Genomic DNA, 24,423 nt, shown 5'->3' with positions numbered 1-24,423 from the left:
ATGAGGTGCTAAAATGAATTTCTGAAAAATTGTATTTTGTAGAATTTGGTACATTTTTGACCTCAAACATAAGCAGACCATCTCAAATACACAAAATACCTCTTAGCAGAACTGTCACATAGTTAGACACATCCATTGTAACGCTCGTCGAATGGCTCAAAGAATTGGTCAACGCTATGGGATATATTGTTTCAGAGACGTGGATGTTCAACTGATAAACTAAGAAAATTTTCACTATTAAGAGTTAGTTTGAGAGAAAGTGCAACCAGTTTGTTGGAATACTTTAATATATGACGTTTTTGTAAAACATTGAAGATAAAACATGCGTTTGTTACTAAGTATGAAAACATTGGTCAAGGTGATTCCAAATTTTCATATCCAGTTTACTCATTGCAGAATCGTGGGTTCTTTTCATCTAATCGTTGAAAATATTGCAAAATTGTGTTTGAGTAGCTCAAAATGAAGGTCTTGAATGTATTGAAAGCTTGCCTCATACGAGTTATCCACACACCTCTGTTAATTATTGAATATAGTCGTGTTGGCATCAGATAGTTGGCAGAGGAGAACAACATCTCTTATAGATCAATGCAACACATTTAGAATTATGCTTTTGGTATGAGGCGTCTCAATAGCCTCAATATTAGTGTCAAACCAAAAGACCTGAATCTTTTGCAAAAATGACGTTGAATGGGAAAAATTAAAGAAATGCTAAACAATGTCCGCCTACATTTACCAAACGCATCACTAGACGAGACATTTGCTTACTATGAATGTGACTTTGAAACTGTCCAACAATATAGCGAATGATGCTCCCAAAATGAGTCGAAAGCAATAAAACCAAAATTTGCTGAAGCCACTGAAGATCATCCCAGCCGAGGCTTATGAAAAGTGTGTGCCAATTTTGATCAATCATTGGCATGCTCGCCTTTGTAGACGATAATAAGGATTTGTATAAAAACGCCAGGAAGTATAGTTTTTTTTTGTTAGACCGGATCAATGCCAAATGTGGATCGGATGGTATACATTTTCTGGTTATAAAATCAAAATAATTCAAGATTTAGTCCTATGCCGAATAGCAAGTTGCCTGAGTGGCTACTTTGCATCGTTTTTATAAATGGAAACTTATTTTCTATTATATTCATTTCTAATGTTTATTATTTAAAGTTGAAAAGTTTCACACGCTTTACTCATTTCAGCAATTTCTTTTGCTAGGCTTGTAGGGATTTCTCTCAAATATTCCTTTGGTTGGGATTTTTCTACCATAAAATATGTCATCGAGCATATGAAAGCTTTCAACCAGCAGCTGAGTGGAAGTACTAAAAATAGTATCCACCGTGGTGGCTTTTATTATTGGAGCAATAACCCTGAATATTATTTCCTTAAATGAAATTGAAAAGCTTTCAACTTTTATGAAACACGGAATCATAAGTGAATTAAACATTTCATGACTTGAAATATATAAAAATTCGTTTTGTTTTTATTAAAATATTACTACTTTGAAATTTACAAAAAAACATTAAGTAAAAAAGAAAAAACCGAAGCAAACAAGTAAAATAGCGAGTGGTATCCTTTCAATCTTCTACGTTGTAAACTATTGTCCTGCAGTTGAAAATATATTTTCATGATTCTCCCAACGGAAGATGTAACGTCTACTAAATTCTTCCAATGTTTCCTTTACAGTAGTTCGAACCCGGTGGAGGACATCGTTTCTCACATAGAAAGAAGCCCCGAGATTTGAATGTCATACGTCCAGATCGGCCTAAGTATTACCTTATAAAGTAGCAACTTATTCTTCAGACTGTGGCGAGATCTTAGACTAAGGAGCCAGCATAGCTGCTCCAACTTTAACCTTAGGTAAGCTCTTTTTATTTTCACATGATCTTTCCAAGTGCACCTCTTATCAATTGTAATCGCCAAATATTTTGCGCATGTGCTCGTTGGTAACAACTGACAATATAAAACCACTTGAGGACAATTTTTGTGCTTGAGGGTATATACTACCTGTACCAACTTTTTGGTATTGATCCCAATGTTCCATTTGGTGGGTTACGGTCTTAGAGTAATCGTTTGCATCTGCAGTTTTCTGGAAGCATTATTATGTTGGCCACTTGATGCTAGAAGTGCAGTATCATTAGCATAGTTTGCCGTCATTGTAGAGTCAGAGTTGATCACGGGAAAGTGTGGCCGTATAAATAATGTAGAGTGCAGGGGTGAGTACATTGCCTTGGGGCAGGCCAACATGAAGAGGTCCAGGGTTTAACTACTCAGGAAACTGCTTTACAAAATAGTTCTTTTCAAATTCTTAGATTAGCAATGTCTAGTTACTTTCCTGCGCCAAGCTATAGGTTCAGGCATTTCAAATTTGTAAAGTTTACTGGGAAATTTTGTAAATAACCCAATATATTTATTATTTTTGTAATATCTCCTCAGCGACTGACATTTAAAAGAGATGGCTTAGTCTTTGCTCACTTACTTTAAAGAGAAATTTCGCAAAAATATAAAACAATTGTTAACTTGAGTCCAAGAACCTACGAACAGCTGACAGCAGGGACATTTTTAGAGACATGTAGAGCAGAATAGTACATGAAATACATTAGGAGCTAAAAATTTACCCAAATATCGTGAGCGTAAAGCGAGCACAACAAAGAGAGCGCATGTGCGCAAACAAGCCCACATATTTCATTCATCAATTGAGCTAATTTGAACCAAACTTATCACGCTTACTGTTAACCAGAGAGCAGCCGAAAGTTATGCTAACAATATTGTCACATGTTATTTATCACACACACGAACCGAAGCACGAAGTTGCACGAAGTCAAGAAGACACTGTGCGACTGGATGAGGTGCAACACGGCGACAAGCGCATAGTGTTTGGACCAAAATACAGCAAATGCTAGTGACAGGTCAGTTCAAAAGGCGCTGGCTGAGTGTTCGTAAGCAAAACTCGGAAGAGCAATGCGAAGCCAACAGCAACAGTAAACAGTAAAAAGTGACAAAGCCAAGCAGTGGCAAACAGCAATAACGGTAGCGAAATATTGAGACGGTCGTTGCGCTGGCAAAAAACCACAGTCCGCGCTAGTACGCGATGTTATATCGGCGAGCAACAACGTCGCGATGCTGTGCGTTGCGCCCGAAAGGCTGCAAGGGAATTATATTTAAAGCCCACAAATTGTATTAATTTAAAGGTAAAGTGTGGCAGTAAAATGTAGGCGAGCGCCGTTGTGTGCAGCTGTCGTCGAGAAAATAGAAAAAATATTATATAAATATAAAATAAACAAGAAAGTGTGTTGAAAGCTGTAGAAAGTGTGTGCAAATTGCTGGCATATCCTTGTGTTATACGAAATTGTCGATTTGGGAATTTTCGTGTGCGTATTTTTGCCTCTTCTCTCCATTCTTCCGCTGTTGTTGTCGGCTCAAGGCGAGCAGCTGTAAAGCGGTTAAATACAATCGAAAGTTTGAGGTTGCTGCCTTGTACACGTGTTTGCGTGTGTTGGTGGCGTCGGCATTAGTGCACACAATCAATAACAACAAATTATTTGAGATTTTGCCAAGGGTGTGAACGTGCAAATGCGAAAGCAAACAGAAAGCATGTCAGATAAAGGCAGTGAAAAACAAAAGGCACTCAACGTGTTAAAAGCATTTGTAGTTTCGGCTAAGAAAAGCAAGTGAAGATTTCGACAAAAGATGTAAAAAGAAAAGTCAAATAAAATATGAAGTAAAAGGAGAGCAAAAAATAATTAATAATAGATGAAATTCTTTTTCTTATGTTGAGTGTGTACAAATCGGTTTAAACAGATTAAAACTAGCATGCATGTGTATATATACAGTTATGTGTAATTAAAGATAGTGTGTGAGTGTTAGAGAATGTGTGGGAGTGGAGGCTCATTAAATCATAAAAAATATGTGGTAATTTCCAGTGAAATATTAACAGATGCTTGGGCGACTAAGTAAAAAAAAACCAAAACAACAACAAAAAAAGCAAAAACAACAACAGAACAGCAAACAAAATAACAACAAAAACAACAACAATAAAAATCAGAAAAGCAAAAAACAAAAAAACAACAAAAAATAAAACAACAATAATAACAAAAAGCAAAAACAACAACAATAACAATTAAGACAACACCAATAACAGCATTTCTGTAGCCCGACGCCGGTTTGAACGGAAGTAAACTACGCTACAACCGCGCACTTATAAAAGCGTGCACACACACATACATAAATGGTTTTTTTCTCAGTGTATGTGTACGGTGCGTTAAACCCCGTCACCGGCATCATCACACACTCGGCCACTGAGTTGTTGTGCCAATTTAATTAGCAAAAGTGTGTGCTGCGGTGCTCGGGAGTGGCAGCCTGTGTGGCAGACGTTGTGGCAAACACAACAACAAAAACAACAATAATAGCAAAAAATGAAATAGCGTTTCTTTAGCGCGGCATTAGAAGCGCAGAGTTGAAATCGTTGACGCTTAAGCACCAGCAGCGGCGGCGGCAGCTGTTGCCGGTATTTGAAAGTTGGAAGTTTTCTCGTGTTTTAGTGTGCGTGTGTGTGTGAAAAGTGCGAAAAAGGCTAAACCTGCGAAATGTAGTTGCAAAAAGTGGCGCGCATAGAAACAACAACAACAACAGCAAGAAAGCGGCATTGCAACAAAAAACTACTCCACTTGCGCTCCACAGCAACGGCGTGGAGTTGGCAAATTGTGGAAGCAGAAGGTGAGTACAACAGCAACAACTACTGTAAAATACATTACAAAAACAAAACTATGCAACCGTGTTGGTTTCTTGTTTTGGCGCCCTCTGCGAGTCGGAATGGCCTGCCAATTATTTGTTTTGAGTTTGATGTTGTGGCTGAAAGCGCGCCTTTATGTGCCAATGTGTGTGCGTGTGTGTTTGTTTTCACACTGCAGTGATTTCAGGCGCAAGCACCCAGCAAAGCATTAGCAGACAGCCGCGACTGACGCCTAAGCGCTGTGCTCTTTTGTGAATTTCATATGCTCACACACACACACACACACCTATACACATACATGCACAAACACAAATGCCTATTTTTGTATGTGTGCTACACATAGTTGTTTGGCAGGGAAAAGTGCCAACAAAAGTGTTTTGTTGGGCAACAAAAGTAGTCGCACACATGCTGCTGCCTGCTTTTACCGTTGCGTTAGTTTGTACAAATACGTGGGGTTAAAAGTGGACTGTTTGTTCGGTGTGCGCGCGCCTGAAAGTCTGCTAAAAACAGTGTTATTTGCAGTGCAAAAAGGACAAAACAGAGCGTGTGGCATACTTTAGGGCTAAATTGCAGTTTACACACTAAATTTTTAACGGTACTGCCTGTGTTTAAGTGGTAGAAAAAAACTGCGAGGCAGCAATGGTCGTTTGGCATAATGCGGTTGGTAGGTGTGTAAAAATAAATATATTTAATAGAACTTAGAGTTTAGATACACATTTTGTTGATATAAAATTTTTCGAAAAATATGTATAATTATGAAATCTCACGCCTCACAGATAATTTTATTAATTAAAAAAAAAACATCTACTGCATTTTTTTATAGCATGAAAGGGTATAAAACGAATCCATACCGCTCTCTTATTTTAATTTTGATATCTCAACAAATTCAAAAAATGTGTCTACGGAGACTGCACTTTGATCGAGCAGTTTGTATAGCTGCCATAGTAATCTGATCTGTAGAATATCTTTGGAAATTGTACCGTTGTCTTAGATAAGAATCCATGTTGAATTTTGTGACGATATCTCGTCAAATAAAAATTTGTTTCATAGAAGGACTTGAGTTTGACCAATCTGTTGTTTAGCAAAAACATAGTTTTTCTAAAAATTTGTTTGAAAATATTATCTTGTAAAAAAATGAAAATTTCGTGAGAAAAACTCGTCATATAAGAATTTTTTCATATAAGGAATAAATTATCAGTTTGTATGGCAGCTATACGCTACAGCAGTCCGATCTGAATAATTTCTTCAAATATAGTAGCGTTCTCTCGAAAAATTATACATGTCAAATTTTGTAAAGATATCTCAACAAATTCAACAAATTTCGTTATCTATCAGCGGTTCCGATAAATGGGCACTGTGCTCTGATCGACCAGTTTGCAATGCAAAAATATGTCAAAATTAAATTTGATATTTTCAACTTAGGAAGTATAGTGTCAAAATCATAGACAACTTCATAAAACTCGTATAATTGTTCTGGATGCCTTAATCATCAAAGAATATTTTATCTTGCCTTTAACTGTCATGTCTTTAGGCAGCCGTATCATAATTCATCATGCGTCAAAATTTCCGAAGCGCTGACCAAGATATGATAATTATCTTTTACGGTTTTCCGGCATAAAATAAATAATGTTAAGACATTTATAAAAATTTGAAGCCATTTATCACTTTAAGTATTATAAACAATATGAGCATCACTCACTGACATCGATTACAGGAGCTTAAAATGTAGACTTTATATAACACCACATATGTACAGTTTCATTCCCACTTCGACATCATTATCCCGGCAAAAAAACCAATATGTGATAAAGCACATCAGGGAAAACTTTGATGAAGGGAAACAGTTGATGAAGGGAAAACAGAACTGCCATCATACACGAATTAATACCTCAAATTAAGAGGAAGCCACGGTTAAGTAGGCACGCACTTCCAGCCCAAACCAAAGTACGTGTCTCCAACTCGGTTGAGTGCCGGAAAAAAATGTGTGAAAATGTGCCCTAAGAAAGGGAGCAGAGGTAACATGAAAAGGGCTCAAACACAGAGGATTAGGAAATGAGTTTTAAAAGGAGCTGAACGAATTTTAATTAAGCAAATCAAGATGCTACCTGCCCAGCAGGCAGATAAACAGATAAATATATTAACGACAGTAAAATAATGAATGTGCCAGCTGACAGTTACGGGCGGTCGAGATGTGAACTGTGTAAAGAGAATGTGATATGAGATGATTTAGTGTTTTGAAATTTATGTTTTGGTATTGAACCCATTAGTTGTTTTTTGTTGGGTAATTGCAATTGAAGTTATACTGAAAGTTAGTAAGTCAGTGCCGTTTATTTAGTCTTCATGTATTATACAAAATTTTGAGTAATTCAATAAGAGAAGCTGGAAAGAGTTTTAAACGGAAAGATAACCAACAACAAATATTATTAACTTAAGAAAATTATATTTTAGAAATTCGGAGTGAAGTTGTTTTTTTTAACTAAAATATTTCCAACTATTACTATTATTTTTAGTTGTATAAAATAAGATAAAAAAATTAACTACATAGTTAACTTAATGTGACATAACGTAAAATAATTTAACATAACAAGACTTAACTAGCATGACGTAACATAACAAAACTACATATAATATATTCTATAATAAAATTAATTTTATTTAATAATGCATATATTAGATGTTCAAAATATTAACCGAAATTGGCACCTTTTGTTACCAAACCAGCCCTCAAATGATTCTGGCATTCATAAATGGCGGAACACACAGTTTCTATTGAGATTTAAGACGTTACTCGAAACAACGAGTTTTTGAGACTCTCCGAATTTTTGTGAAGTATTTAACAGGCTATGTTCTCCTCATCATAAACTTTAGTTCAAACTTCTGGGCTTCGAGACGGCCAATCATCTGCAGCTTTGCAACCAAGAAATTTGCTTTAAGTCACTGCTGTGTGGTTTTTGCCTTGTGTGCTGAAGGAGAATCTTAATGGAAAATCCAGTGCTCGAACCAACGATTTTCTGAGACTTTCCAAATCCTTGTGAGACATTCGATAGGCCATGTTCTCCAGTTTAGTGTTGAAACAAAATCTTACTGTAAGAGCATTATAACGTCATCTAAAATATCCTGTGGTTACCCTTTTGCCCAATTTAATTTCCTCTTTCACAAGAATGAAGAGGTGTAACATGTGTACTGGAAACACTCCACCCAACGATTATAACAGTTGGATGGTGATAACGCTGTGCACTTGGTACTCGTATAATATTTTTTGCATCTCAGCAAGTTTCTCAGTATATTCTGTTGTATTCTGTCTTATTAAAAATTTCTTGAATAGTGAATATTGTTTCATTGTAAAAATGATACATTCATGGCTGTTGATAGCGTGCCACCAAAGACATCACTTGCAGCTGTTGAGCCTACTGTGCCTCAAGTGCTTTGTCAGAAGATGACTAGTTGGCCAACGGTAGGCTTTCATGCGGAGATTATCTCGAATCGAACTGGTCGATACATTCATTTCGAGTGACATAATTTTGAGTTTTCTAAGGGGATCCCTGCGAATGCTTTCGTGAACAGTTTTTATGTCTGAATTGTTTTCTGGCGTCAACTGTAGACGCTTTGGAAAAATATTTATTTTTTGAGAAGTTCAAAATATCTCCTGCAGTTTCTGATTAAAATAGATGAGTAGATACTGCATGCAAATTAGATTAAGAAGTAAAAGCACTTTCTCTGAAAATTTTTCTTCATACACAATGCGTGCAGTAAACTTTGTAACAGAATTTATGGCAAGTCTAAGTATGCTCACTTAATTTCTCTTTTCTTGTATATAGAATAACATAACTTTAATTGCATATAATGGTGTTTACTGGCAACTTACAAAAGTTAAGAATCAAAGAATTTTGCTTTAATTATTTATCCTGAAACAAAAAAGTTTAAATTAAAAAATAATTAGTTGCATTTGTTTGAGATTTATAGAACTAAGAAAAACCCATAAAAAAATGGAGAGAAATGTCACGTTCATTGTAACTTTATTTCCACTGAAATATTAACAATTTGAAAGCAGTTTTATTTCGTTTGAATTCTATGCATATTCAAAAAAATGAAAAAATCAAATAATATAAAAATTTGTTTTGCTGTAAAGAAATATACTTACGGATTTCCATGTGGCACTCTGAGTGATGTTAAGCGCAGCTGTTTATGACTTTCATGCTTCATGCTTGTGACATGACAAGAACAGTTTGAAGCGACAAAGCTTATTAATTAATGTTGCCACTGCCATTACGTGTAATACAGAAAATTCTGTTTTTCTATTTAAATAAAATAAAGAAAAAATACTTTCTTTGCCTTTAGTCAGCTTAGCTACTTTGTGGGATTACAAATATATATACGAGTCTATTCCTAAGCTTTATGTTTTAACTCCAATTGATGTAATGCAAATGGGAGCTGAGTGAACGCAGATGTCAATGAATTTCTCGGAACACATTTTTGTTCTCTGAGATATGCGAAAAAGCAGAAAAATAAGCGTTTGTATAAAAGCGAAAATATGAAAATGTGAGCATAAATAATAAAGTAATGAACATTGCGTTCCAGACAAGTAGGAGATTCACCTAAGTAGGTCATAATCCAGGCGAAAAAACCAAAAAAAAGTAAAAATAAATAAATTAGATTAATTGGTAGATAATGAAGACTTGCTTTTGACGTAGAATGATTAACCTCAAAGCGGTTGGAGTATCAAAACAAGCATAAGAAATACCTCGATGAGGCGGTGAGCTTTGGTGGTACTACTTTTTAGCTCTCTGCTTTAATAATTTCTAAGAAAAGTGTTTACAAGCATAGAAGTAAGAAGCATAAAGTAAGGCGAAAATAGAAAGCATATTCTTAAACGAATGCAGAGGAGTTGTTGAATAGAAAGTACATATCAGCAAATTTTTCTCGGTTTCTTTGAGCTTTAAAAATAATGGTTAATGACGAAGTTAATGACAGCAAGGCGAATTTAAGGCGAAAACATTTTGTGTAATAATAAAAATTATGATTCTAATTATGACAAAAAAATATACAGACCCTTATACCCGCTCCTTCAGCGTTTACCTCTTCGATCGACTGAAATGGGTTCCATGGAGCGGCAAATTCAGTTTGGGGAACAAGAAAAAAATCACACGGAGCCAAATCTTGTATACGGTGGTTGATCGATGGTACTCATTGCGTTTTTGGCTTTAAATTCGGACGCAATCGTGGCTTGATGCGATGGTGTATTATTATCGTGTAAAATCTGTGAATTGTTCTTCAAAAATGCTCTATTGTTGCCCTGGTGCCTTGCTCTCCACATTTCCGGCAGTCTTCTTGATCTGTCAGAGCCATTCTGCAGGCATGTGACGCCATCGGCTCTGGTCACAGACAGCCGTGCTATTGAGTGCCAGTAAGAACTTTGTATATTTTCGATCTAACATTTTACATATGTCTTTTGCAGTTTTGCACTCAGGTAGCTCATTTCATCGGAGTTTGGTTTTCTTTACCATGCTTCTGTTTAGATCGTCGTATAAATAATGCATGGGTTTTTCAATGTTGATCACGTGCTCGGATGACTGTTTTTAGCAATCTCCTCTACTATCTCATTATCCTGAATGTAATATAAAATAGCATGACATGAAGTAACATAAAGTAACTTAACATAATGTAATGTAACATAAGATAAAACTCAATATAAAACAATAAATATAATACGCAAAAAAATATAAAAAATATTTTTATTTTTTTAAATATATTACATTGCCATAATATTCGTATTTATCTCTAAAGTTAAATGTCGGTTTGAATGTCAGTGGAAATTTCGAAAAAAGCATATTGCATTCAAACGAAAGTCAAAAGAAACCACAAACAGAGCGAAATGCACGCACAATCCATCATTAATGTATTGGATTTCGCACATTTATTTCATTGCTCTGCATTCACAAAGAATTGAAAAGTGAAACTTAAGCAAGAAAAAACGTTAACTTCGGCGGTACCGAAGCTAATATACCCTTCACAGGTGCATTTCTTTTAGTAACTATGTATCCAGTTTGTATGGCAGCTATATGCTATAGTAAGCCGATCTGAACAATTTCTTTGGATATTACATTGTTGCTTTAGAAAATAATAATTGCCAACCTTTGTGAAGATACATTGTAAAATGTGAAAGTTTTCCATACGAAAACTTGATTCCGATCATTCAGTTTGTATGGCAGCTATATGTTATGGTGGTCCGATTTCGGCAGTTCCGACAAATGAGCAGGTTCCTGACAGACAGAAAGACAGACGGACATGGCTAAATTGACTCAGCACAACATACTGATCATTTATATATATACTTTATAGGGTCTCCGACGCTTTCTTCTGGGTGTAACAAACTACGTGACAAACTTAATATACCCTGTTCAGGGTATAAAAATCATGCTTTACTTGCATAAAGCGGAATATATTTCGCAAGAGAAGAAATTCATTTTACTCAGATATTTATTTAATAGTTTTGTGAATGAAAGTGAAACAATAAATCGCTGCTACGCAATTTAATGGTCCATTGCATGGCTATTGTTTGTTTGTTTGGGTCAGAGTTGCATTTACAAATTGCTGTTCTGTGAAATGTTAAATGCGATTGCTCTGCGCTTTATTATTGTAAATCGGCAGTTGATTTTTTTAATTACTTTGCCTGCAATACAAATGGAATGGAATTTGCGCATACAAAATAAATGAAGTGAATGGTTTGCCTGTTGATTGCTTAAGTGAAAGGAAGAACTGAGATGCTTTTGGGATATTAGTTTATCGAAAAATTATAATTTTTCATTTTATCGCTTAAGTTGCATAAAAAAAATTAATCTATTCAAACATTTTTGGAGGAGCGTTGTCACCTATTTAAAATTTCTTATTCAATTACACTGATTAAAAAAAAATGATTATATGGTCAACAGGTTTCGAAAGATTTTTTGTCTTTGCATAAAAAAAAAAAATTTTTTTGAAAATATTTTTATTACAGTGATAAAAAAATGATTGTTAGATGCGGTACCGGAAAGATTTTTGTCTTTGTTTGAAAATATTTTTATTCCTGTTTCAAAATATAGGCTGATAAAATGATGTTATAATTAAATAATGGTCAGAAGGTTTAGGAAAGCCTCTCGTTTTAGAAAAAAATTGCAATTAAATTAATTTTTCAGGGGTGTTGCCACTTGTATGTTAATCTGATTAATAAAATTACGATTACTATAAGGCCGACCGATTTCGGAAATTATTTTTGTCTTTGCAAATGATTTGCAAGTGAAAATATTTTTTAGAGTGTTGCCACCTTGTTTGACATATTTCATTCAATTACACTGATTAAATGAAATTTCGATTATTATGTGGTCAATAGGTTTTTGAAAGATTTTTGTGTTTGTAAAAAAGTTAGTTTTTGAAAACATTTTTAACAGCGCTGCCACCTGTTTAAATTTTTTTATTCGAATACACAGCTTAAATAAAATACCGACCAACCGAAAATTTTATACTCTTGCAACTTGCAAGGATCAAAGCCAGAGAAAAACCGTAATGTGCAAAACGTCAACCAGAGGATGGGAGAGGTGAGAGGGCTTAAATGTCTTCTGCTAAAAGAGTTGCCAGCTGTTCGCAACAACATATCGTTCGCGAAAAACATATCGTCTAAAAATATACTACTACCAATGTAATAGCGCAAGAGTTTTTGTTTCTGATAAAAAATATTTTTAACAGGGTTGCCATCAGTTTATAATTTAGAAATCAGTAAAAGTAGTAAGATATACGTATAATTGCAATACTAGTATCAAATTAAAGCGTTAGTGATGATAAAAATTTGCATAAGTGTTGCCACCTGTTTGGAAAAATTCAATTAAACATTTTTTTTTTGTTTATTCACCTTGCAACAAGTTTGAAATTTCTAATATTTTCGTTAAGCTTACTGTCTTATTCAGTTCCTGGGCAATAAAAATTGCTGATCCGAACCGGGTTAGATCGCCGAAATAGTAGCTTCTGCCAAGGGAATCTAGATTAATTCCAGTAGGATACAGCAGACTTTTGTGTGAAATAAAGATGTTGGCCAATAGTTTCGCACGGTGGGCCGAAGTTTCCCTCAGAAAAAGTGCCTGTAAGTTATACAATAAATATCTTGTATATTGGTACTATATACAGCTGCCAAATGAGTATATATAGTAGTACATATTCGAATATTTGAACCATCATACTGATCTGAATCTATTTAGCTCTCATTTTGCTGAAGCTTAAGACTTTCGAAATATTCTTTTCCGTAAGCTGGATTAGTCAATTCAGAGAATGACACAACAAACACATTCCCGAATTATGCAAATAATTATCAAGTAAGCTGCATGCAAGTTAGAAAGAGCTATAGCTGAGCGCAATTTTGCGAAAAATTGTCTAAAATTCATGCAAGCCATCATAAACTTACATGTAAACACGTACATAAATTTCAAATATGATTCCATTTGCCAAACTTTGCCACACCTTTAACCTATTTTGTGTTTGTTTGCTATTAAGTTACGATAACTGATATAACTGTATGGTATATATGCATGTCTGTCTGGTATAGTGTGTGCTAGAGCATAGGCTTATGCTTTTAAAACTTTTTATCTACAATTGGCATTCATTAAAAACTTTCTGCAAATCCATTTGAAAGCTAATGCTTTTTGTGCGAAAACTGCTTATATACACACATACATATATGTACATCGTACACATTTGAGTAAATATATAATAGCTAAATAAATAATTCGTATAAATAGTTTCAAGCAATAGCTTTTTTCTAGGAAAATCTCATATGAAAAGCGAGAATATTTAAAATTATTTATTTTTATTAAAAAGTCTTAACAAATAAATTGATTAGAAATATTTGATTACAAATCAAATTGTGTTATCGATATTTTTCCGTTTTAGTATGTTAATAAATCCAGAAGAGGCGTATACTAGGCATCAAAAACTCCCACTCATCACTTTTATTTAAATTGAACATTTTTTGTAAAATTTTAAATCACTTTGGTTTGGTAATTAAACTGAAATTGGAACTTTGCACCTAATTGTGGGCAACATTTAATTGTTGTTGTGTAGAATAACGTTAGAATTAAATATATTTTGCCTGTGATTAAGCGCAGTATTATATGTAACTGATTTCATATCAAAGTTTCACACCCAATTGCGATAACTGAGGATTAGGGTACTGACTAATTTGCACCACACTGACTCATTATAAAAAAAATTTTAGCAAAGTTTCCAAATTATTTATATTGGATGCACTTAGGCTATTTTTTAGTCCATAATCATACAATCGTTCTGAAAAACATTCAATAAATAGTTCCTTTAAAATTCATAAGCTGGCAACTGTTATGAAAAGAAAATAAATGTTATCTACAATTAGGCGTACTGTGCTTTATCGAAGTTATGCACCTATGTTTTATATATAAAATGCACACATTGGACTATTTAGTCCCAGTAAAGTGGGTCAAATGCATTTCGGAACCAAATCTCTGAGATATCTGCCACTTTTTTCTTTAATACACACAGTCAAGAGCTTATGAAATCTCTTCAAAGACAAGTATCAAGCCTCAAGTCTTTTTACATCATGAACGACGTGTATAAAAATTTGAAATGAAGCTTGTAACACACAGTGGGAAACGTCGGAGATACTACAAAATTTATATATTTAGACTTTTTCGACTACCCAATATAAATGCTCAGCGTGACGAGCTGAGTCGATTTAGCCATATTTATTAGTCTGTAAATACCTGACTACGTAGTTCCTCAGTTTTTGAAATATCGCTCTGAAATTTTGCAAAGGTTTTTTTCTCGTCAAGAAGCTGCGGATTTGTTACAATCGCCGATATCGGCTCACTATAACATGCATATAACTGCCATACAAAGTGAACGATCGGAATGAAGTGCTTGTTTGGAAAACTTTTTCATTTGAGGAGATATCTTCAAAAAAATTGGCACAGATGATTCCTTAAAAAAATGCTGCAATCTCCAAAGAAATCATTCAGATCGGACCACTATAGCCTATAGCTGCCATATAAAGTGAACGATCGGAATGAAGTGTTTGTATGAAAAACTTTTTCATTTGAGGAGATATCTTCATAAAATTTGTCATGGTAACTTTTTTGAGGCAATACTGCAATATTCGAAGAAATTTTGCAGATCAGATTACTATAGCATATAGCTGCCATACAAAATGACCGATCAAAGCCGTTCTTTTCTTTTTTTGCAGGGAATTATAGCTTCTTTGCAAACGAAGTTAATGGGTTTTCTTATTCCAATTTAAAAAAAGGAACGCCTACTCTGAAAATAACTGCTCTATTATTCGTTAACGGTATCTGTGATCAAGGCCCACTAAGTCACTTTTCTTAAGGTCTCACAGCGCTGTTAATATTTAGAGCTTACCAGACTCATATATTACATAATTTCGCACCGAAATACCCTTGTTCTCGTAAATGTCTAGCCACCTGTGTAGCAATAAATAGGTCAGCAGCATTTTGTGTGTGCCTCATACCTAAGCGCCAACACCTCGGCACACACAGGAGACACTTTTGCTTGGCGCCTTTATTCATGGCGTTTATGAACCGGACAGTGACAAGATAAAAATTTAGCACAACCAACTAAGACCACAAGAGAGAAAAAAGTTAGAATTAAAATACGCACACAAAGGAAGAAAGGACAAGGACACCGAAAAGTGTCGCCGGCGACACATAAAACGAAATGTGGTGCAGGCAGTTTGGCGGGCGGATGTGCATATACATATAGTATATATTAAGTTACATAGTAAATATATATATATATATATAGATTATATATATAATATGTATTATATGTGTATATGAATGTATACATGTCTTTGTGCGGGCGTTAATCAGCAGTCGCTTTAGCTTTGTGAATGCGTTAAGCAACAGCTATAGATGCTTAAAACGTCCAAAGTTGTGTTAAAACTACATTGTCGCCGTGCTGTTGTCGTTGTTATTGTTATATACAAGTATTATGCGTTATTTTGACACTCGTTAGAATTTTTGTTATTTTTGTTCATGCCTTTGTGCCTGCGTTGGCAGCGAAAACCGTTTAAGTTTCTTATCTCTGCCGGCGCGGCAAGTAAGCTTTGAAATTTGCATGTTAGTAGCTGTTGTTGTTGCTGTTGTTACTGTTGCAACATAATTTAAACTTCTGCCAGTTGAATTTAGTTTCAGCGCTGACGTACAATGGTGGTTGTAGTTGTTGTTGGCTGTTTGTTTTTAACGGCTGCTGCCAAGGTGTCCTCCCGCCTGTCAGTTTGTTTTATCTCTTTGTAGCACTTTTATTATTACACTTATTTGCCCACGCCGAGGCAGCCCGTATATATATGTATATATATGTGTGCGTGTGTCGCATTGCGTTTATCTTCATTGTGTGCGTTTTGCGCATTTTCTCTCATTCGCTCGCCCGTTGCACGCGCATCGGTGGCGCATATCTGCGTGTCGCGATTTTTGGAAATTAAATTTGAATTTTTATGCTTTCGCGTTTTCATGTTTATTGTCTTGCGCGCTGACTCCAGCTGGGTCTATAGCGTTTGCCACTGCCTGCTGCCACTTCTGTTCTGCCACCTCCTCCTCTGCGCTCACATCGTTCTCTTCTTTGTGTGTTTAAATGCTAACTTGTATTTAGCAGTTTGAATTCCCTTTATCTTGCAAGACAGTCTTTCGCTTTTACGATTGCCTTTTGACTTAATGTTTAAGCTTCAAATTGCTGCTGTAATGCTTGTTATTATTGCTTCAACGCCCGCTTTATATTAACAGCGCCCTTGTCTATTGTTTGTTTTGCTTTTGTTGCTTTTATTGCGGCTTTGCTGCTGGTGTTGCTGTTGCTTGTTGCCAGCTCTCAGCTCTTTTTGCTTGCTGTTGTTGTTATTGTTGTATTAGTCAACGCAATCATTACAATGCTCGGCATAAATTATAATTTCCGTCATTAACATATTTGCATAAATAAGCAATACAAGCCATGCTTGAGTTACACTTGCCGCGAAGAACATCTCACAACAACAAATATCTAACATCGAAGTATCCTTTATGTAGCATGTACACATACATATATTAAGTTATACATACACTAGGGTGTGCATTATTACTCAAGTTGATTTTTTGTAGCGGACGTTACTAAAGTTTCAGTACACCATGTCGTATGAGCTACGTAGATTTCATAGGGCACTTGTTTGAGTGGCCAGTACAATTGATGCAGGAACTTAACATCGAATAACTTTTGAAAGCGCGGTTTTATGGAAAAGATTTGCCGACCATTTTTGTAGCGTGTTGAATTTTGTATTAGAATAACATTAGTGCGAAGCTGTGGGTTTCTCTGTTTGGGCGTTAGAAATATTGATGCAAAAGACCCAATAACTCCATATTAAAGCTATAGGAAAAGTAAAACGATTTTTGAATAAAGAGCTTATTTTCAATGTATAATTAGGGTGAGAACAGGTAATTAAGTGCATATCAGCAAAAAAATAACCTACTGAAAATAATAGCCACCCTCGTACACTCAAACATACACACATACATATACATATGTATATCTCTTAGGGTTTGCGAAAACGATACGAATTCAAAAATCAGCGCTGCTGTAACAATTTAAGAGCCACCTACTTAAGAAATCACGCAGACAAGTTCATTTCATTTGCCATTCAATACGTCTGCCATTCGCAGTGGGAGTATGTATAACTGTGTACACCAATTGGACACGTAATTTAGATATGTATTGCGAAAATCGGTGAGTGTTGAGAATTAATGTTAACAACCGCTTTTCTGGTTATGAAAACTATCATAGAAAACTCATTGGAGAAATGTCAATGCTGGAGAAAGTGATGTATTCAAAAATCGATAAGGAAGAATTAAAATTAGATAGTTTAAACAATGAAATTATTTTACAAAATTTACCTGGGATAGAGATCGGAATTCAAGTTAATGTAAGGCCTTAAAATGGTTTACACTTATATTTTTATAGTTTTTCCGTGTAATATTTAATCCAGCTTAGAATTAGTTAGTATTCATTTGAAGCAAAGGTTATGCAAGCCATAAATATTTGGTTGTTTTAGTTTAGAATTATATTTAAAGTGGAAAACAGTAAGAAAAACTGTTCGCTTCTTCTGAACCGAAGTTATAAAAACCCTGGAGGTGCATTCCTTATAGCATAAAGTGGTATAAAATGTCTTTGTTTTGATTCTGATGCGCCAGTTTATATGGCAGTTATATGCTATAGAGGTTCGATATGAATATTTCCTTCGAAAATTAAAGCCCTGGAAAATAATATATGCCAAATTTTGTGAAGTTATCTTGTCAGCTAATAAAAATTTCTCATACCAGAACTGAATTTTGAACGGTCTATTTACATGGCAGTTATATGCTATAGTGAGCCGATATCGGCGGACTCGACAAATGAAAAGCTGCTTGGAGAAAAATGGATTTGTACAAGGTACATGTACAGTTAGACAGCTCAAAAACTGAGGCATTAAGTACAGACAAACTGAAGGACATGGCGAAATCGACTCAGCTCGGCATGCTGATCTTTTCTATACTACTGTGATCCAATTGAAAGGAAATCCGTAAATTTTTTCTGTAAGTTAGTAGTACTGTTAGTGACAACTATGCTAAATTTCATGTCAAAATATTCATTAGTACTAGAGATACGCGTCGTTTTGTGAGGCTTTAAAAGTGAATTCTTCGATTTTTACTATGTCTGAATTTATTGAACAAAGAAGTGCGATAATACACCATCTCATACTGCATTGGTTATTCGTGATCATTTCGCCGCTTTTTCAACTAATATCGTGTCGCAACCACCGCATTCGTCTGATTTACCTTCGTGTAACTACTGGCTATTCAGCAAATTCACATGACCACTCTGAGGACACCGTTTTGACTGAGGATATAGAAGCTGAATCGAAGAAGGCTCTGATGGCCATCACGACAGAGGATTTTTCAAAGTACTATGATGACTGGAAAATTCGTTGGCATAAGTATATTGCAGCGGTAGGGGATTACTTTGAAGGAGATGAAATGGACAAAATTCACCTTTCAATTTTGTTCATTGTAGTATGTATATACTATTTCTCCTCATATATGTATTTATGCATACCCTTACCTCTTCCGCAGTTGCGAGATCTGCGAATATTAGAGGAGTGAGTCTTTGATCAAATAAAAGGTGCGTGACTTTGCTAAACTTCCTAATTGTAGGCAACATAATTAATACTTGTAAATTATACTTGTAGGATGTTAGAGTGAGTGAAGCTAAAGTGTTGTGATCAATTTCTAATCGAGTGTACAACAACTATAATAACTTAATATATTATAAAATTTTAAAAAATTAATCATTTCGTTGAAATGCTTGGACCGATCGGCTTGAAAACCGCACGACCGTCTTTGTCATATTTGACAGGCATTTGAAGCTAAGCTTGTCGCGATCAATTTCGTCATATACATATTTGACAGCTAAGGATCGAGGTAAGAAGGTTTTTGATAATAATTTTGACTCCTAAGCAACTCTGAAGGTAAATTTTTACATGGCAATTTAGGCTTAAAAAAAAAATTAAAAATTTTGACTACTCAGTCATCTATTCTAATAATAAGTTTTTGATTCATGGATGTGAGATAATTTAAAGCAAAAAACTTTTAGCACCAAAATTTTTCAGTATGAATCGCTTAAGATTAAAATCTGTAAAAGGTCATTATTTCAATTTATTTATTAAATAAAATGTCGTTTGAAAAAAAGTTCACAAAAATATCGATTTTTCCTATTTGCAACTGGATATAATTCATAGCGGATAAAAAGTTTGTCTTTTCAAGAAACTTTAAGTTTTTTTATTTGTTCATAATTCCTTTGAAGATTTTTAAAGAAACTATACCTTTTAAGGTTCGAAGGATTGAAGGATATCCGATGTAGTTTAATTAAATTGAGTTAAGGAAAAAATAAAATGTAAGTATGGTATATGGCTTAAGAGTTTGGTTGGTCTTAAATCTAAGCTCAGTGTACTAAAAAGTATTCAGGCCTTTTGTCCATGATGTCCAGTTCTTAATATCCTAACGTCATGGATTAGTCAAAGCTTTTCTTTCATGAAATAAAACTACCATTTATTTCTGCTTTATAATACAATGTTATGAAAATAAGACTTTTGTGGCGAGCAGCGGAAATATTTTTGATATAACAAAAGGAGAGTGAACGGAAGTAATGAAAGTGAAAGAAATTTCATCCACTATGTGACAAAAAATTTTCATGGAAGCAGGAAAAAATTAAATTTTATTTTCATGCTGCTGAAATCCAGAACTGCATTTCTCTAAAAGATCTGTTCCAACGATTTTCTCCTATCAGCCAACATGGTCTTCTAAAACATATTTACTCACACATGCAAAACGCGTCCACGTAATATCTAATTTCCTTTCGCAAATGTACTTACATATATACATATGTATATGAATGTTACAAAGTGCTACACAATCGCCAGCCAGTGAAATATGTGTGAGCTAAAGACTCAAATGTGTTTTATATGCAAACACTTACACACACATACAAATGCGCATGTATTTATTTAAATATTTTTCTGCTGACCACGCTCAATTTGTATATTTGTTCCTGCTTATCCAACTGTTAAAGCGAATATCAGAATGTGTAAGTGTGTGTGGGTGTGTGTGTGTGTGTTGAAAATGAAAGCGTAGAATGAAGCTGTGAAGCGCATTAAATAAAATACTAATGTGGGTGAACAGTTGTACTGCGGATATAAGCCAAGGACAATGGTGGACATGCCACGGATGTAAAGCAGCAGCAAGCAGCAAGCAGCAGAAAGGCGAAGGCAATCACAAAGGATGGGTTTGTTGATTCACTTGCTATTCGCTATTTGCTGCTTGCAAATGTAAATGTGAATTACTAAGTTTGCATTTCATTGTTTATTTTCAACACTTTTGCTTCGTCCCCCTTTGTTATACTTGAGAGATATTCACTTCAGCGTGGGCCATTACAGCACAAGTTTCAAAACATCGAAAAAGGAAAAGTCGTTCTTTTTTTTGTTTTTTGGTGGAGTTAAATGAAATCAACAATATATATATGTATGTATATATATTTGTTTTTTTTTCTCAGTTGCTTGATGTTGTTTTTCAGTATATGCTTCTTCGTCACTGTGACTTCTAAATCAACTTTTCTAGAGTTCAGGTGTCAAATGTAAATATTTTGAAAAATTCAAGAACATTTGAGTATAAAGAGGGTGGTTTAATCTATAAACACCGTATACTTGCTTCATTTTGAGGTTAGGCTGAATTAAGTTACTGTTGTTGTGTTGGCGGAAATACGTAGAAACCATAATAAGAGAAATTACTTTTTATACCCTGAACAGGGTATATTAAGTTTGTCACGAAGTTTGTAACACCAGAAGGAAGCGTCGGAGACCCTATAAAGTATATATATAAATGATCAGTATGTTGAGCTGAGTCGATTTAGCCTTGTCCGTCTGTATATATACGAACTAGTCCCAGTTTTTAAGATATCGTTTTGAAATTTTGTAAACGTCATTTTCTCTTCAAGAAGCTGCTCATTTGTCGGAACTGCCGATATCGGACCACTAGAACATATCTTCTTCAATAGAACCGCTTACGCGATTTAGCCGAGTGAAACAGCGCGAGTTTTCTATTTCGCTAGTGATATTCCAATAGGTCCTTCTGGTCTTCCCAACAAAAAGGTCTTCCTCTTCCTCATTAGCACACTACTTTAGTGTTTTCGGGTCCATCCGGAAAGTAGCGTTCCAAACGATTTAATTCGCTGAACTATGTCAATGTCATCGTATATCTCGTACACCTGGCCAACGCGCAAAGGACCATAAATCTTTCGCAGAACTTTTCTCTCAAAACTGCAACGTAGTCATCAGAATGTTAAGTCAAAGCCTCACAATAGCCAGCCACGGGAATTATGAGTGACTAAAATGACAAAATATCCACAGACCTTCTCAAACACAGTACAATGTTGGCAAATTTATTCTTTGGATTTCTAGGCTGACATTGTTGGTGGTGTTCATGGTTCCAAGATAGACGAAATTATCTACAAAAAGTTATGACTGTCAACAGTGTGTGTCTAGTCGAACGACTGTTTGTTTTACAGGAGAATTTTTTGCCCTCATTCAATAGAAATTTTTTTCTTGTCCAGTCTGGAGAAAGCAGAACTAACGGCGACATGTTGAGCCACGATTATTATCATCGAGCATATACATAGAATCTTATAAAAGATGGTACCTTCTCTATTTTGATTCTGCAGCTCGAACTATTTTCTCCAGAAATTTGAAGAAAACGATAGGGTTTCACTGTTTGTTTGAAACCTCTTTTGGTATCGAACGGCTCGGAAAAATAAACTGATTGATGTTCTCAACGTCGGTTTACTCACGTAAGTTTCGGGGATACCAAATTAGACATCGCGGCAAAAAGCTCCTTTTTGCTGTAAAAAGCTTTGAAAAACGACGAAAAGGTGGTGTGTGTCGATCTTCTTTTTCTTTTCCAAGATTTGGCGCATGGTGAAAATGTTCACTCATAAGGTCCAATCAGCTTTTGTTAGAATCTTATCACACAATACGCTCGATAGAACCTTATTTGTTGAAGCTAATCCCACGGTAGTTGGCGCAGAATGTGGGGTCTCCTTTTTTTATGGATTGGGCATAGCACACTTAAATTCCAATTGTTGCTTTAGAAAATAATATTTACAAAGATTTGATGAATATATCAGTTCTTCGCGCCGTGTTTGAATAGTTTTATACGTCGGCCCCTGCCGCTTGTTGTTTTTAGGCGGGCAATTGCTATTCGTGGTCGGTAATGGAACGGCTCCATCGTCATATTGGGTCCTTCTCCTGGTGTTGTGCATTCCTGCCATTCAGCAGGTTGGAGAAGTTTCCCTCCATAATTTGGCTCTGGGCATTATTTCAGATCACCTTTGGGGAACAAGTAGCGCCGGTCTTGAAACCAAATTTTCGTATATATACCCCTGTCGGCCAAATCAAGCTCTTCGTACTGTTTAGCCTCCTTCTTTTTCTGTCAAATGCGATTTAGTATCCATCCCATCCCGCACGTGTTGTGGTCGATCGTAACATTGCGAGGTAGGCAGCCTGTTTTCTCTATATGATCGTCACCAAACACATTTTTCGGAGACTTTCCGAAACCATGGTTTGGTTGCAGCTTACGTAAGTTTGAAATAATCTGCACATCTAAAACACTGGAGACGTGTCTTCCGTCTATTTAACATGTCGATCTGGTTGGTAGTTTTTCGATCCGGAGACAAGTAGCTTGATGAATCTTCATGTTTCTAGTACTACAGATAACCATATTTCGGGCCCCGGCGAGTATCAGCCTCAACCCATTTGGGGAAATGAGCTGAATCTTCAAACCGAAGAGCCAAAGATACCTTTTTTTGGCAAAATCGCCAAAACGATTTTGACATCGTATCTTCATAAGTGCGTTCCAAACTAAAAAAGGCATCTTTGGTACATCGTCCTTCTCTTCCGTCGGGGCGTGGGCGCAAATCAGCGATATGTTTTCAGATCTCGCTTTGATGCATGTGACGTTCATTCACCGGAGTGAATGACAGTACTCGGCGAGGTAGTCTCTCTCAATGAATACACCAAATTTGCGTCCTTTATATACTTAAATACAAGGACCTATCGTCTTTGTCCTTGTGCTTCCATCATTTCTGAGGACGGCGGTGATGTCAGCCTTTATTTTCAAACAGAAAGCACCTGTGTGAGCGGCAAATTAAGGGACCTGACATTCCAGGTGCAGCGAAGTTAAATCGTTTTTATTTAAAATAATGGTGAAAAGGGGGTCTCTCATCCGATTTTTTGTCCATTGGGGGTGTTTTTACACTAGGGTCAAACCTGGTTAACCCTTGCAGGGGATACGAGCTCACTTTAACTCCCTTCAAAGAATGTTCTTAGGCTACCCAGAGGATACTTAAATACCGGAAGTAGTGATATAGTCATATGTAAAAGAATATGCCGTCCCAAGTGAATGGCGTCAGAGATTCCTCACTTGCGTGAAATTTACTATGACTCCATGCCCAGTTGTTCACTATAACCTAGCTGCCATATAAATGAACGATTGAATCAGTTCTTGTATGAAAAACTTTCACTTTTGACAATGTATCACCAAATTTCGTATAGATTTGTCAAACACTCGAAAAAATTGAAACGTTACTTAGCATATAGTTGTAAGTGTGCGAAGACTAGTTACTAAAAAGAAACACACCTGTGAAGGGTATATTAGCTTCGGTGCTTTTTTCTTGTTTTTTCCTTTTTTTTTTTTTTTAATTTTACACTACAAGTTGAACTCTGCCACGAGGCTCGTAACACGAAGAATCGTTCGGGGCCTTATGTAAAGTGAAATTATCATATTGTAGTCTCTGTAAATGCGTCTAATTGACGTCAAGCATTGATGTAGCTTGACATCAATAAGTAAACTAATATAAAAACTCAGTGCTTAGGGCTTTTATTTAAGTAGACATACTTGTATGTGAATCAAAATCACGTTGTTGATAGTTCGAAAATCATAAAAAAATCTTTAAAATGTCTGATGAAATAATATTTAAAGAGGGGCAATTTGAATCTGAATACCTCATCAGATTCCTTTTTAAGCGCTATCATCTACTCATCTTACTATATGAGTTTGGCATGATTTTGTTGAGATATCAGATAA

The 24,423-nt window shown here is 35.4% G+C and overlaps 1 protein-coding gene across 2 annotated transcripts in view; it reads left to right on the top strand.

The window, feature by feature from the left end:
- Positions 1 to 2,929: 2,929 nt before the first annotated feature.
- The window catches only part of LOC126763669 (uncharacterized), a 329,848-nt gene continuing 308,354 nt past the window's right edge, over positions 2,930 to 24,423 (top strand). For both annotated transcript variants that reach the window (XM_050481378.1, XM_050481377.1), the window contains exon 1: positions 2,930 to 4,710. The gene's annotated coding sequence lies outside the window, so the exon portion shown is untranslated. The remainder of the gene's footprint in view (positions 4,711 to 24,423) is intronic.

The sequence above is a fragment of the Bactrocera neohumeralis genome, chromosome 6, assembly GCF_024586455.1.
Source record: "Bactrocera neohumeralis isolate Rockhampton chromosome 6, APGP_CSIRO_Bneo_wtdbg2-racon-allhic-juicebox.fasta_v2, whole genome shotgun sequence".
Classification (NCBI taxonomy): Eukaryota; Metazoa; Arthropoda; class Insecta; order Diptera; family Tephritidae; genus Bactrocera; species Bactrocera neohumeralis.
Note: the sequence above shows the minus strand (reverse complement) of the source record. Positions and strands in the feature narration are given on the sequence as shown.